At 40.9% G+C, this 16,301-nt stretch overlaps 1 protein-coding gene across 1 annotated transcript in view; it reads right to left on the bottom strand.

Moving 5' to 3' along the window:
- Window positions 1-14,978, bottom strand: part of ZNF451 (zinc finger protein 451) — a 143,550-nt gene extending 128,572 nt beyond the window's left edge. Inside the window, 1 exon segment of the mRNA XM_032340329.1 lies at window positions 14,908-14,978. The gene's annotated coding sequence lies outside the window, so the exon portion shown is untranslated.
- Between the last annotated feature and the right edge of the window lie 1,323 nt (window positions 14,979-16,301).

Raw genomic sequence — 16,301 nt, 5'->3', positions numbered from 1 at the left:
ACTGGGTGGCAGTACTGATGTTTGTGTTTGTTTTTCATGTTATCAGTTGCAATTTCTAAAAAATGCTACGTATTGAAATTCTTTTTTTAAACAAATTTATCTATTTGCTTTAAAAATTTATTTATTTTTAATTTATTTGACAGACAGAGATCACAAGTAGGCAGAGAGGTGGGCAAAAAGAGAGAGGAGGAAGCAGGCTCCCTGCTGAGCAGAGCCGGATGCGGGGCTCGATCCTAGGACCCTGGGATCATGACCTGAGTGGAAGGCAGAGGCTTTAACCCATTGAGTCACCCAGGTGCCCCTACATATTGAAATTCTTATTGAAATTTTCTGTCCAGGGATGTGTGGATGGCTCAGTCAGTTAAACCTCTGACTCCTGATTTTGGCTTAGATCATGATCTCAGGGTCATGAGATCAAGCCCTGCATTGGGCTTCACACTCAGCCTAATCTACTTGAGATTCCCTCTCCCTCACCCTCTCCCCCTTCCCCTACCTGAGTGCACATTCTCTCTCCCTCTCTTTAAAATAAATAAGTAAATACATAAATTAATAAATAAAAATTCTCAGTTCAAACAATTAACACATCTGTGTTAAAACAAGCAATATTTTGGGGCGCCTGGGTGGCTCAGTGGGTTAAGGCCTCTGCCTTTGGCTCATATCATGAAGCCAGAGTCCTGGGATCGAGCCCTGTATCAGGCTCTCTGCTCAGCAGGGAGCCTGCTTCCCCCTCTCTCTCTGCCTGCTTCTCTGCCTACTTGTGATCTGTCTATCAAATAAATAAAATCTTTTTTTTTAAAGATTTTATTTATTTATTTGACAGAGAGAGATCACAAGTAGGCAGAGAGGCAGGCAGAGAGAGAGAGGAGGAAGCAGACTCCCTGCTGAGCAGAGCCCAATGCGGGACTCGATCCCAGGACCCTGAGATCAGCGGCTTAACCCACTGAGGCACCCAGGCACCCCAAATAAATAAAATCTTTAAAAAAAAAAAAGCAATATTTTAAATTCATTTTAAAGAATACCTCAGTGTATCTTCAAAGTAAATGTGAAGTGTTAATTAAGGCATACCAGTATGTCTGAAATTAAAAGCTGTAGAGTATCTTATTTTCCTTAGAAGTCCACTGGGAAATAGAAATATTTGAAGATGTAATCAATTTATAAAAATGAACTGACATGGGCGCATGGGTGGCTCAGTGGATTAAGCCACTGCCTTCGGCTCAGGTCATGATCTCAGGGCCCTGGGATTGAGCCCTGCATCTGCCTCAGCATCCCTGCTGAGCAGAGAGCCTGCTTCCCCCCTCTATCTCTGCCTGACTCTCTGCCTACTTGTGATCTCTCTCTCTGTCAATTAAATAAAATCTTAAAAAAAAAAAATAATGAACTGACATGGGGCGCCTGGGAATCTCAGTGGATTAAAGCCTCTGCCTTCAGCTCAGGTTGTGATCCAGGGATCCTGGAATCAAGCCCCTCTTGTTAGGGCTCTCTGCTCGGCAGGGAGCCTGCTTCCTCCTCTCTCTCTCTGCCTCCCTCTCCGCCTACTTGTGATCTCTCTCTGTCAAATAAATAAAATCTTTTAAAAAAAAAGTGAACTGACATGTAGGAAACTTCACATACTAAAATAATTTCACTGAGCTCCTCCTATGTGCTTGACATTAATAGTCAGGGTTATAGATGACTTTTTTTTTTTTTTTAAGTTTTTATTTGACACACAGAGAGAGATCACAAGTAGGCAGAGTGGGAGGGGGAAGCAGGCTCCCTGCTGAGCAGAGAGCCCGACATGGGGCTCGATCCCAAGTCCCCGAGTTCTTGACCCGAGCCAAAGGCACAGGCTTAACACACTGAGCCACCCAGGCGCCCCACAGACTCCTTTCAAGAAACTCACTATCTAGCAGTGGCATGACTCCTTATAAAACAATCAGAAAGGTTGAACTCTACTATCCTTAAGAAAGTGAGAAACCAGTGAAGGATTTTCTGTAGTAGAGAAATACGGTAAATACCATAGACTGGCTAACCCACTCTCCATTCCCTTTTCTCTGCTGTCTGCATTCACTAAAGAAACTAGGAAAAGTAAACGTGTTCACATTCCAAGCCTCTCTTGCAATGACAGATGGTCATGTTGAAAAAATTCTGGTGAGTAAAATATAAATATACTTGAAAAATCTTCTGGCAAAGCTTCTGATTTCCTGATGGCTATACAGGGTTTGCTCTACCCCTTGCCTTCTTGACTTAACTCCGGTTATAACTAAAACTCTGCCAGACATCCTGTAACCCAAAGGGCAAGACCAATAGTGTCCCACATAACACAGCAATAATGACATTGAGCTACTTAAGCAAAGCCTGCAGCCATCTCCAGAAAAAACAATTTAAGTGATTTAAATTGGGTTTTCTGTTATCTGAATCTGTCTTCCTAACTAACAAAAGTTGTAAGAATGTGTATTTAAAAAAAAATTTTTTTTTAAAGATTTTTTATTTATTTGACAGACAGAGATCACAAATAGGCAGAGAGCCAGGCAGAGAGAGGAGGAAGCAGGCTCCCGGCTGAGCAGAGAGCCCGATGCAAGGCTTGATCCCAGGACCCTGAGATCATGACCTGAGCCGAAGGCAGCGGCTTAACCCACTGAGCCACCCAGGCGCCCCACCATTTTCTTCTTGATTATTAAATATTTGGCTCGCATTTCTGTTGTTGCAAGAAAATCTTAAACTAGTGTTAATTCACAATTCAACCAACTAACAAAGTATGTAAGATCACTAAATTTCCTTTTAAGTCTTCCAGCAATCCTATTAGCTGATGTTGATTCATAGCTTTTGCACTCATATAATGAACTTTTTTTTTTTTTTTAAGAATTCATTTATTTATTTGACAGAGAGAGATCACAAGTAGGTAGAGAGGCAGGCAGAGAGAGAGAGAGGAGGAAGCAGGCTCCCTGCTGAGCAGAGAGCCTGATGCGGGACTCGATCCCAGGACCCTGGGATCATGACCTGAGCCGAAGGCAGTGGCTTAAACCACTGAGCCACCCAGGCGCCCTCATATAATGAACATTAAACTGTACCCTTGACACCTGTCATAGAGACCATTTTTAAAAAACTGACCACAACTATCTTCAAAATGTATCATACAGGTAGAATAACAAATAAGGGGAATCTTTCATTTAAAAATTTCAAAAAGATCTGACATTTTACCTAACTTACCTAAAATGCCATTTACTGTGACAGAGATAATTTTTTTTTCCTCAACTATCTGAAACTCTTCTAACAAATGTAAAAGATTAAAAAATATCTACATAGAGGCACCTGGGGGCTCAGATCATGATCTGCAGGTGCGGGGATGGAGCCCCACATAGGGCTCCCTGCTCAGCAGGGAGTCTGCTTCTCCCTCTGCCTTTCCCCACGGCTCCTGCTATTTCTCGGTCTCAAATGAATAAATTAAAAAATTCTTTTAAAAAGTAAAATAAAAAATGGGGTGCTTGGGTGGCTCAGTGGGTTAAGCCTCTGCCTTCAGCTCGGGTCATGATCTCAGGGTCCTGGGATCGAGCCCCGCATCGGGCTCTCTGCTTCCCCCTCTCTCTCTGCCTGCATCTCTGCCTACTTGTGATCTCTGTCAAATAAATAAAATCTTTAAAAAAACAAAACAAAACAAAACAAAACAAAACAAAAAAACCCCACAAAACTATATGGGGCACCTGGCTGGCTCAGTCAGTTGAGGAAACAACTCTTGATCGTGGGGTCATGAATTCAAGCTCCACTCAAAACAAAACAAAAAAAAACAAAAGGCTACACAAGTTTTAGGCCATGAATTCAAATTATTGCTTCATAAATGTTTTAAGTCCTATGAGACAAAATGTACTCCAAATTTTGAGCTGCAGCTCTTATATTACATGACTCATCCAAAGAAAAACACTTTTCAGATTCTAAGTCAATTAATCTTTGATAATTAGGAAGGTCCTGTATTCTACAATGTCTGGTTACCTAAGGACTTTGTACTTCCTTAATAAAATATTTCTTAGGCTTTAATTCATAATTTTCTAACAATTTCTGCTACTGAAATATTTTATTATCTATTCAAAACCAGTTTTTTTTTCATGTGAAAATCCAAGCTGTTTTATAGCTGGCCAAACTAAAAATCAACCTTAAAAAAAAACTGTTTAAGAAATGTTGTTGAAGGGGCGCCTCGGTGGCTCAGTGGATTAAGCAGCTGCCTTCGGCTCAGGTCATGATCCCAGGGTCCTGGGATCGAGTGCCACATCGGGCTCCTTGCTCGGCAGGGAGCCTGCTTCTCCCTCTGCCTCTGCCTGCCTCTCTGTCTGCCTGTGCTCGCTCGCGCTCTCTCCCTGTGTCTCTGAAAAATAAATAAAATCTTTAAAAAAAATAAAAAACAAAATAAAAAAAAATTTAAAAGAAATGTTGTTGAAGGGGCGCCTCGGTGGCTCAGTGGGTTAAGCCACTGCCTTCGGCTCAGGTCATGATCTCAGGGTCCTAGGATCAAGTCCCGCATCGGGCTCTCTGCTCAGTAGAGAGCCTGCTTTCCTCTCTCTCTCTCTACTTGCCTCTCTCTCCGTCTACTTATGATCTCTGTCTGTCAAATAAATAAATAAAATCTTAAAAAAAAAAAAATGTTGTTGAATATTTAATTCTAATTTCCAGTGACTGAAGTTCAATTTTTTGACTGTGAAAGATCTCATTCATTATGCATTTGCTGAAACTGTCTCAGTATTATCCACTTCTTCACTGTCTTTTTCAAATACCAGCTTTTTGGGGCACCTGGGTGGCTCAGTTGGTTGGGTGGCTGCCTTTAGCTCAGATCATAATTCTGGAGTGCTGGGATCGAGTCCTGCTTTGGGCTCCCAGCTCCACAGGGAGTCTGCTTCTCCTCTGACCTCCTTTCTCATACTCTCTCTCAAATAAATAAATAGAATCTTCAAAAACAAAAAAACAGAAACAAACAAAAAAACAAACAAACCAGTTTTTCTCTGCCCCAGCCAACTGCAATCAACCATTCATCATGAAATGTGTAAAGCACCTTCTTCCAGTCTTACTGTTCCAGTTGTAATACTAGATTCTGGATCTCTATTTTTCAGTATACCTTCATTTTAAAGATTTTATTTATTTATTTGACAGAGATCACAAGTAGGCAGAGAGGCAGGCAGAGAGAGAGGAAGGGAAGCAGACTCCCTGCTGAGCGCCTTCATTTTAAATTAAAAAATGTGCATATATTCACATCTGAACTAGAAAGATAATTATAATTAAGATAAGTATTTCAGTTAATTGTCAAGTATCACTGTAATTCTTATTGTCTGTATAAAATACTCAGGTAAAGATGCTATGTTACATCAATTCATAGAACAAAAAAAATGTGCCCTGAATCCATCTGTTGACACCAATGCAGTGATATGTGTGTGTGTGTGTATGTTTTAATATTTTATTTATTTATTTGAGAGAGAGACAGAGAGAATATGAGCTAGGAGAAGGTCAGAGAAAGAAGCAGACTCCCCATGGAGCTGCGAGCCCGATGCGGGACTCAATCCTGGGACTCCAGGATCATGACCTGAGCCGAAAGCAGTTGCCCAACCAACTGAGCCACCCAGGATCCCGAGTGATGTGTTTTATGTAGTATTACACATGACACAGGAGTTTGACAGGCATACTACAATAATCATGAGCAAGGTAGTAAGTTAACTGTATTTCTAAAAAAAAAAAAGTTGTTAAAAATATTTTACACTTTTTTATATTTAATTAAGAAATTCACTTAGTCCTGGTGAGCTCAAGTGCTTAATAGCCACAGATAGCCACAGATATATTAGCACATACAGAAGTGATTGATAGCCAAAAGGCTTGCAATTTTTATTCCACTTTTCATTTATTTTATATAATTTCCAGGATTTTGAACTTATCTGGGTTGTTACTCTTGCATTCTTTCTAAAAGTAAGGCAGCAGAAATGGAAATGGTTGGATGTTCTGTATAGGATACCTTATAATATACATTATGGCCTACTCTAGTAGACATGGGCCAATCTCTTAAAAAAAATATATAGTTCCTAAAAACAATCAACTTTATCTCTTTGGAAAATGCCTTTTAAATGTGCCAATGAAAGTTTAACAATGGGGTTTCAAAAAAAATTTTTTAAGGTGTGTAGCACACAATTTGCAAATGATAAAAACACATATAATACCCTTTATTGTAAGTTCCATATAGCCAACTGATTCTCATAGAAGGCTTTTGTTGATTTTTGCCTAACTCTTCTATCTGTAGCCAATCTGTGGTTAGTTTGACCAGGACTTTACAAATGGAGTTGCGTCACAATCTGCAATTTCCCCAATAAATTTATTGTCATTAGATCTGATATGTGATCTATTGTTAAACTATTTCTCACCCTTGTACAAATTATGTTCATGAAATTGAAACCTCTTTCAGCTTCAACATTATTGATGGCAATAGTGTTAACTATCTTTTTAGCTATTTGTATAGTTGTAGGAATTGAAACACTATTAGATTTTATATTATTATTTACAAATTCCCGAAAATCATTCAAATCAATTTCTTATTTTAAAATTTCACAGATGAAATTTTTTTTCACCAGCTATCCATGGTGAAGTCATTTCTTCATAAGGCCACGTAGAGTGTTCTAGGAAGTCAAAATAATTAAAAATACTTTCATCATGGTTTCTGTCAGTTATAAGATGTAAATGCATGGGGCGCCTGGGTGGCTCAGTGGGTTAAGCCGCTGCCTTCGGCTCAGGTCATGATCTCAGGGTCCTGGGATCGAGTCCCGCATCGGGCTCTCTGCTCAGCAGGGAGCCTGCTTCCCTCTCTCTCTCTGCCTGCCTCTCCATCTACTTGTGATTTCTCTCTGTCAAATAAATAAACAAAATCTTTAAAAAAAAAAAAAAAAAAAAAAAAAAAGATGTAAATGCATGTATTCGATTAGGTTTTCTAGTAACGTATACTTAGAGCATTAAATTTATATACATATGTATATATATTAAAGATTTTATTTATTAAACAGAGATTACAAGTAGGCAGAGAGGCAGTCAGAGAGGAGGAAACAGGCTCCCTGCTGAGCAGAGAGCCCGATGTGGGGCTCAATCCCAGAACCCTGAGATCATGACCTGAGCCGAAGGCAGAGGCTTTAACCCACTGAGCCACCCAGGTACCCCTAAATTTATTATTTTTACTAAATGGAATATCTTAAACTTATCTGACTTAATCAAACCTTCAATCTGAGACTCATGCTTTCCAGTACCAATATTTAAAAATTTCCAAGGCTCTTATGGTACATTTGATCAATTTTTGTGCTTTCTGAATGTTTGATCTGGACTGTAATGCAGTTGAAAGTAGTGAAAATTCTTGAAGAATGTCAATCATTAAAGCAAGGTCTTACAAAAAATGAATGTTATCTAATCTCTTTGCCAAACCAGAGTAAAATTAGAAAAATGCATATATAATACAGGATATGCATGCCATACAGCAGTAGCAGCTTATAAACCACATGCTACCCATCTTGGTCCCATTACCCAGCTAATTTTAATAATTTCAATTTCAAGATCTTTAGCTATATTTTCTAAAAGTTTGTTTAGATTTTTATTAGAGTGGTGATAAGTGGAATAAATTTTATCAAGAAGTAGTTTAAAATGATAATTGTTTTATTTCAGATATTGTATCATCAATTGACAACTGAAATCAATAGTTTAAACAATTCCAAGTAATGATTTTAGGAATATTTTCCAACAATTTTGTAGCTACTTCAGACTTTCTTCCCAGAATTGTATTAGCACCATCAGAACAAAATGCAACTAAATTTGCTTTCAAATTTTCATTAATAAACCCACGATCATTTAAAGAACTCAATATTGTACTGAAAATACATGCTGCTGCAGATGACACCAATTCTTTTAAAGCAACAAATAACACAACTGGTGTGGGAGCCAACTGAACTGTGCACTGGAAACCACTAGAGTGCTTTTCTTCGAAACTGTAGATGCCTCATCAATTATGATGCAGATTTTGGCATTCTCTTCTATAATATTCTTAAATATCTTCATTTTCATTTCTTTTCCAATATGTTCTGCTATTCTTGTTGCACTATATCATGTATTTATAAACAGCTGACCTCTCCATTTTTCTCTTGTAATTCTATTGCCCCCTCAATATCAGATAAAGGTCTATTGTGTTTTACTAAACTGTAAACAGTATTGAAAACTTTTACAGTAGCATCAGTATTTTTATTATTTTGTTTATGCACTAAATCAGAATTTGAGTCATTAATTGATTCCTTTAACAAATCCTGAATTTTACCATGGGCTTTAGAAACATCGTGTTCCCTAATTTTTTTCTGCAGAGAAGCCTGTCTAGTAGTTTTATTACTGCGAGTAGGGGTTACTCAATATGCAATCTACTCCTTACACACATGGACATACTTTTCTGCTTTTGATCCCAAATGCCGAATATCCTAATTTACGTTCTTTTAATTTCAAGCCATTTGTACTATTCTGTAAACATAAATGCTTGTTTTTCATTCCAACAATATGGAAGCACAAGATTATCTGTTTCTTCCTTTGATGAATATGATGGATTTTCCTCAGTGATTGGTTGTTCAACATATTTGAAATCTGATTCCTTCGACTTAGACAATCCACAATGATTTTTGCTATTATTATTTCCTTGTCTGTTTTCACCTTCTTCACATTTAAAAAATGCAAAAAATCTCCCTGTCGTTTTGGCATTTTAGGGAACAGAATCTGAAAAATAATACAAGTAAAGTTCTTGAGAACACTTTAAGGATTAATGCAAAAATTTGTTAATGATTTCTTTACAAAATTTTAGAAATAAATTTTGAATTAAAATACTTACACTGCAGGCACCTGGGTGGCTCAGTGGGTTAAAATCTCTGCCTTCCGCTCAGGTCATAATCTCAGGGTCCTGGGATCAAGCCCCACATCAGACTCTCTGCTCAGCGGGGAGCCTGCTTCCTCCTCTTTCTCTGCCTGCCTCTCCACCTATCTGTGATCCCTGTCTGTCCAAAAACAAAACAAAACAAAACTTAAATAAATAAATAAAAAATAAAAGACTTACCCTGATTTTCAATTTGTACCTATAACTTCAATATGACTTGCTATTTGGTAAAAAATTCACTATCAGTTTTTTTTTAAGTTTTTAAATTTTTTTAGTAATTTCTACACCCAATGTGGGGCTTGAATTCATGATGCTGAAATAAAAGCTGGATGCTCCTCCTGACTGAGTTAGCGAGGTGAATGTTTTTAAAATTTTATAGCCAATGTCATGAAATCTGACTATGAATGTTTGATTAACATCCAAGTGAACAGAGAAGTTGCTCATATGATTTACAACTGAGTACAGTTCCAATGTGAAAAGTGGTTAATAGTTTCATTTAATAAGAAAAGTGAAAAGATGAAGATGTATACCAAAACTCCACTCACTTATCAATGACATCATCTTTGTTCAAACAAGGAAGAGTTTTCAAGTATTACAAGGTTTTCTCAATTGTTCACATAGCACACAGTCCAGCAATTTAGAGATGCATCATATTTTTAGGCTTAATCTACATTAACATTTTAACCACCACTTTCTTAAGTTTAGATAATCAGTAAATAATAAATCAAGCCCTGATTTGTAGTTTGACATTTACCTTGGTGTAAATACTCCAATCATGTTGCAGGAGCATGCTGTTATATAGTATTTCTACCACTCAGATACAATAGGTATAAATAATCTCAAATTAAGATATGATGAGTTTTGAGTATTTACTACCTTAAATGTAACAACTTATTTCCTTGTAACTTTATATACTTCAAATTTTAAAATATACTTTAATTTTTAACAATGGTTATGTTTAACAAATCCGCCCACAAAACTCCTGAAAATCTTACAATCAGTTCTTGCAAGCCAGTTCAATCAGTTCTTGCAAACCACCTCCAACACACTTTGCACTTAATGACAGAACTGAAAAACCACAAATATACTTACATCGCTAGGACAGGTGCTAAGCTCTTCATTATCACCACAGACCAGAACAATTGTATTCAAGAACATGTTTTGATGGTTCTTCCTAAAAAGGAAATGAGCAAATTTACAAGTCATGAAAACCATTCAAACCAAACTTGCATTTACAATCAGGAGGTTTTGTTGTCTGAATTAGCAAGACTTCCTCAACAGAGGAAGTCTTGCAGGTGGCACAGAATAATCAGAAACAGAAGCAGCACAAGAGCAGATTTCAGAGTAGATGAGTAAGTAATGATGACAAAACCCAAAGAGAAACTAAATCTACATAGAGGAATAAAGCCATGTGGATTCCTTTTCCATTTCCTGTGGAAATGGAAAATAGTACAGGGATTGTATTAAAAAGACACATCACGGTACTATATTCTTTAACTGGCTGACTATCGATTATTTTTTAGATATCTAAACTCAAAATCACAGAGTTCTTGAATAGCTCTGCTTTATCCTCCATATCCTTATACAAGCAAACATCAAGCCCTGACTTTTTCAATTCTTTCTTTACATATATACTACCTATAGAATACACCAAGCCCTAAATACCTGGGTCAAAACCCTAAAATTTTATTCTATAGGTAAATGAACCAGTCAACAGTGCTAAGATGCAAACAGTATTAAAGCTGTGGTTCAAGATTAGGAAAGTATGAAGTGTGGGAAGACTAATAACAAGATAATCCGACAACAGTAATGTAGTACTAAAATAAAAGGCTAGAAGGACAGTAAACTCTTCTATATGTATACTACAATAAAATTTATAATAAAAGGGCTCCTTTTGTACTTACAAATTTTTATCGTTCTTTTAGCATACTGTGTTTAGCTACACACATGCATATATGCATATGGCAAAACTCAAAGAGGATGCTGTGCTATAATGTAGACTGAAGGCCGGAAAGAGATTTATAGGAAGACTCAGGAATCCATAATAGAGTATGTAAAGTAGTAACTTTTTGTATCTGAAGAACCCTCAAGCAGAGGACTGTACCCAGGAGCATTTCATCTTTAACTGATGATACTATTAAAAAAAACAAGGGAAATAAGCATATCCTAGTGGAACCCAGCAGAGGATAGGGTTATAAAGGTAAGTAAATTCTGTTTCTGAGTATATTCTAAAACTGAATTAAATTATCACTGTTCTTTTCCTGTGGAACAATTTAAAGGCAATGGTGGAGGGGGCACCTGGCTGACTCAGTCATAGTGATGAAGTCCCAGAACCTAAGTCAGGTTCGGTGGGGTGAGGAGGTTCAGAGCTGACGACTAAAGAAAGAATTCTTGAGATGTCGTTGGTGCAAAATGGTGGTTTATTAAAGCACGGGGACAGGACCCGTGGGCAGGAAGAGCTGCTGCCCCGGGTTGTGAGGGTAGGCATGTTATATACCCTGCGGTTGGGGGAAGGTGAGGGGAAGGGAGGTTTCAGTGGTGTTTTCATATGCTAAAGAGGGCCTACAAGGTGCCAGGATGTTCCAGGCCTGCCAGAGGCCTTGCCCTTGCTGCTGGATCAATGTTGTCTTTAGACCAGCCATTAACATTAAGATAGTTGGGAGACTTTTTGGTGGGGTGTCACAATCCTGCTATCAATCGTCTTTGTTAGTGAGATTTAGGACATTTGTACGCCAAGGGAGACTCCTGTCTAGCAGGATTGTGAGCTCTGCAAGTTAACTATTTGCTTATTGCTCATGGCAGTCAGGGCTGCCTGAGGGATGCTACACATATGGAGGGGAAAGGGTGAAGAGGGGGTGCAAGGCACCAGCTTTTGCTTTGTCCTCAGCCAGCCTCCTGCTCCCTCATCAATAGGAGCCTGACTAATTTTTTTTAGTGTATGTCCTGCTGAAGCGAGCATGGACTCTTGAGCTCCTGGTTGTGGGTCTGAGCCCCATGTTGGATATAGAGATTACTTAAAAATAAAATCTTAAAATAAATAAATAAATAAAATAAAATAAGGAGTATTTTTACTCTCTTCTTTCTGATACTGAAATTCCACTTAGAGTATACAAGCATACCTCTGAAATATTACAGGTTCAGTTCCAGACTATTACAATAAAGCGACTATCACAATAGAGTCAAATGAATTCTTTGGTTTTCTAGTGCATATAAAAGTTATGTTGGGGCGCCTGGGTAGCTCAGTGGGTTATAGCCTCTGCCTTCAGTTCAGGTCATGCTCCCAGGGTTTGGGATCAAGCCCCGCATCAGGTTCTCTGCTCAGCAGGGAGTCTGCTTCCTCCTCTCTCTCTCTCTGCCTGCCTCTATGCCTACTTGTGATCTCTCTCTGTCAAATAAATAAATAAAATCTTTTAAAATAAATAATTAATTAAATTAAATTAAGAGAGTTGTAAACCTCAGCTGAAGAAAATCTGGTATGTTAATTCAGTAAGAGTTTATCATGTAATTGTTTATTCCACAGAGTATTTATTTTTCCAATCTCAATCTTGTAGTTTCCCTCTGTTTCTCAAAGGCACATGTTATAACACCCATGTCACTCCTGGTTCTATTTGCAAAAAATATCAGGTTTGTAATGTCCCATTCAGGGGCGTCTGGGTGGCTCAGTGGGTTAAGCCTCTGCCTTCTGCTCAGATCATGATCTCAGGGTCCTGAAATCGGGGCTCCGCGGGGAGCCTGCTTCCTCCTCTCTCTCTGCCTGCCTCTCTGCCTACTTGTGATTTCTGTCTGTCGAATAAATAAAAATCTTAAAAAAAAAAAAAAAAAAAGTCCCATTCATTTGTTTCTAAACCACAGTCAGGAGGAACCAAAATTATTTTTCCCAAAGACCCATGAAATATTCCTGCCAAATGCTTTTCCGTACTGGGGGGGAAAAAAAAAGCCATGGTAGCTCTTCAATTTCCACAGCTACATCATTACTCTACAACATTACTCTACAACATAGGGATGGCAGAACCAGCACCCAGCCTATCTTGGTACCCCCAAATTTATAAGGTCCCAAGTGTCAAAAAAAAAAAGGGGGGGGGATTACCATATGTATTGTTAATGGGGAAGAATGTCAAGGAAATAGCTTGTAAGGTATTTCCATATGAGGGATGCCTGGCTGACTCAGTGGGTTTAAGCCTCTTCCTTCAGCTTAGGTCATGATCCCAGCGTCTTGGGATCCAGCCTGCTCCTCCCCCACCCCCACCTGCCTCTGTGTCAACTTGTGATCTCTCCGTGTCAAATAAATAAATAAAATCTTAAAAAAAAAAAAACAACTTTCCATATGACCCTACTGGACCAAGAAACAAGAAACAACATCTTAACACCGCAATGTTTAAAGAGGGGATATTATCTGATTTAGAAAACTGACATTTGGAAAAATAGTTTATCAGGATGCCCTAAACCTACAGCAATTAAAAAACAAACATTAAACGGGCACTCATTTAAAGAAAAATTATACAACTTTGACAGCAAACCTCAACTAACCACTGGTTTGTGTAAGCTTCTGGCTAGCTACCACTTTAAACAGACCCTTTGCAAAACTTGACAGTTTTGGGTGAAAACCATCCCCCAATACATCATGACCCAGTTCCCCTAAACCTACAAAGCATGGCTCACAGAGTCACATGTCCTTTTCTTTGTTCCAAAGTGAAGATTCCTGGGTCCCACCCTCATATTCTGATTCAGCAGGTGTGGTGTGAGGCCCAGAAATCTGCACACTTACACTTCCTAATGCTCAAAGACCACTGTCCCAAAGGGAAGACAGTCTGAAAACCACGCGTGTTCCTGGTGATGCAGGATCTTCCTTATGAACGTCAACTCCTGCATTATGCTGTAACGTGGTGATCTCAGAGGTTGGAGAAAGCTTCAAGCTACCTGCCTTCCCGTCACCAAGCTCCAGAAAGCTCACACTTTGAGTGCTTGCAACCCTTCTTGCTTTCTCCCGTCCCTTCCCTCTAACCTGCACGTCGTGTTTCAAAGGACGCTCCTGCCCCGCTTCCAAGCACACACTTAAGACAGCATGACTTTGCCCACATGAAGTATAAAGCGGCGCTAATGAAGGCATAAGAAGCCTGATTCCATGTGCAACGTGTCCTTTCGGGCACAGTCTTTGTGGTGGCCCCCGCAGGTGCTCGGAGACCCCTCTCGGTCAATTTCCTCATCCTGTGCCATACTCCCCAGGGCCCAGTACCTGCGAGACATCCACGCCCAGCTGCTGAACGACGGACGGACAGGCGAGGTACCATCATCACAGAACCGTGTACCGCGCATAGGTTGGGATTCTGGGAAACACCCGAATTTCGTTGCTACTTACACTGACAAACTGAATGTCATCCTCATTTTCATCCGTTGTTGCGTCAGATGCCTCAGGCCCAGCTGGAGGGACAGACTCTATCATCTATAAAAATAAGCCAGAACATGCTTATCGACATACGGCCACGTACCTGGAGGAAGAGATTCTTCCCAAAAAGAACGAAGAAGGAAGAGCTCCGTAACAGACAGCAAGCTCTCGAGGAAACCGAACTGAGCACAACTGCATGCAAACCCCACCAAGAACAGGACTCGATGGATGGAGTCGGGCTCTGCCCCTGCAGACGTGGAGCCATCCACAGGGAGGGACGCCGAAAACGACTTACCAGCCCCTGCGAATTCCCCAAATCTCCTCGAGGAGGAGGGAGGCACGCACACCGCCCAGGAGCGAGCCTGTCTCAAAATGTCGCTCTCGCGGCCCGAGCAGCGGCCACAGGGACCTCCGTGGCCGGCGCACAGGGCCGGGGGCGGCCGGGCGGCCATTGTTACTGCTGGTTCCCCGCTCAGACCCGCACCAGGCCCGAACGCGGAGCTCGGCCCGAGACGCGGACACTGTCGGCCCGCCGCGGCGGCCACCGCCGCGCACCAGGCCTCGCTCTCAGCAAAACACAAAGCCCTTCCCGGCTCGCCTGAGAATGCCGCGGCCCAACGCTCGCCCACTCACCTCCGACCCCGGGTCTCCCATTTCTCCGACGGCCTAACTGACAGCACCACCGCTCCTGCGGTCCCCGCCGCCGCCGCCGCCGCCGTCGCTGCCGTCCCCGCCGCCGCTGCCGCCGCCGCCACGACTTCCCTTCCCGCCCAGCACCGCTTCGCGCCGCCGTGACCCGCCCCTGCGTGAGCGCCGACGCCGCCGACGCCCCCGACGCCGCGGGCGGAGAGAGGTGCGAAACCGCTTCAAAAGGAGGAGCGACCGGCTCTGGGCCGCTATCCCCCGGAGCCTCTGTCTCGCAGTCCCGGCCTGCCTTCCCCGGGCCGCGCGGGACGCCGGGAGTTGTAGTTCTGGTCGCGCCCGAGACTGTCCCCCCATCTAATTGAAGAGTGGAAAGGGACTCTCAGCGGCGGCGCTTGCGGTCCTATAGGCTGTTACCGCACTGAAGCAGTGTCCTAGAGGACCTTTCCCTCTAAATCACTGTTTCCCTCTCCCCACCTTTCTTTTTTCTGTTTTTCCCTTTTCTTTTTATAGAAATATTGGTCTAGATAATCTAGATCAGTGATGTTAAAATGCTCTTTCATTGTTTGCTCAGATCCTTACCAAATTATTGGCCGACTATTATTATTTGCACGTGAATGATTGCGAACAGATAGTTTATGAAAACAAATGTTTACTGAAGATTTTTTTTATAAAGATTTTATTTATTTACTTGAGAGAGGGACGCACAAGCAGGGCGTGGGGGAAGGGGGAGACGTCGAATGTGCTGAGCCGGGAGCCCTGGTGGGGCTCATCCCAAGACCCTGGGATCGTGACCTGAATGGAAGGCGGATGCTTAACCGACTGAGTCTCTCAGGCGCCCCCTGGCGATATTATTTCAAACCTTTTCCTCCTAGCCCAATGAACCCAAGATCACCGAACAAATCTGCAGTCCCACAAAATCACATTTATGAATTTGACTGTGGCCTGCTATGAATGAGATCACACAACAGAGGAACTATGAGGCATGTTACAAAACAAAGGAATAGAGTTATTAGGAAATTTTAAGGAAGGGTAGAGGTAGGTGAAACTTTTGTGAAGCAGTATTTTGATAGGTAGACAATTAGGGCTGTTTGTAAAGAGTTCAAGGTCACGTCTAGACTACAAAGTAGCCCCAGAGTCCTGTTAACTTGAAAACTACAGAGATAACATAGATAGTGGTTGTTGGCCCAGAACTCCCTTATCTGGAGCTCTGCCCTTGGTTTGGTGTGAAGCTAGTTTTCTGTGTCACAGGGATCAGCCAAGGGAGGGATATTTCATTCTTACTAATAGATATTCAAACAACAAAGCTGTTACTCCATGATTTTAGAGAACACATTTTCTCATTGTGAAAATAAGAAAGTAATAGTCACCAAGGTCACCTTGACTCTACAA

Source organism: Mustela erminea, chromosome 4 (genome assembly GCF_009829155.1).
Source record: "Mustela erminea isolate mMusErm1 chromosome 4, mMusErm1.Pri, whole genome shotgun sequence".
NCBI classification, from domain to species: domain Eukaryota; kingdom Metazoa; phylum Chordata; class Mammalia; order Carnivora; family Mustelidae; genus Mustela; species Mustela erminea.
Note: the sequence above shows the minus strand (reverse complement) of the source record. Positions and strands in the feature narration are given on the sequence as shown.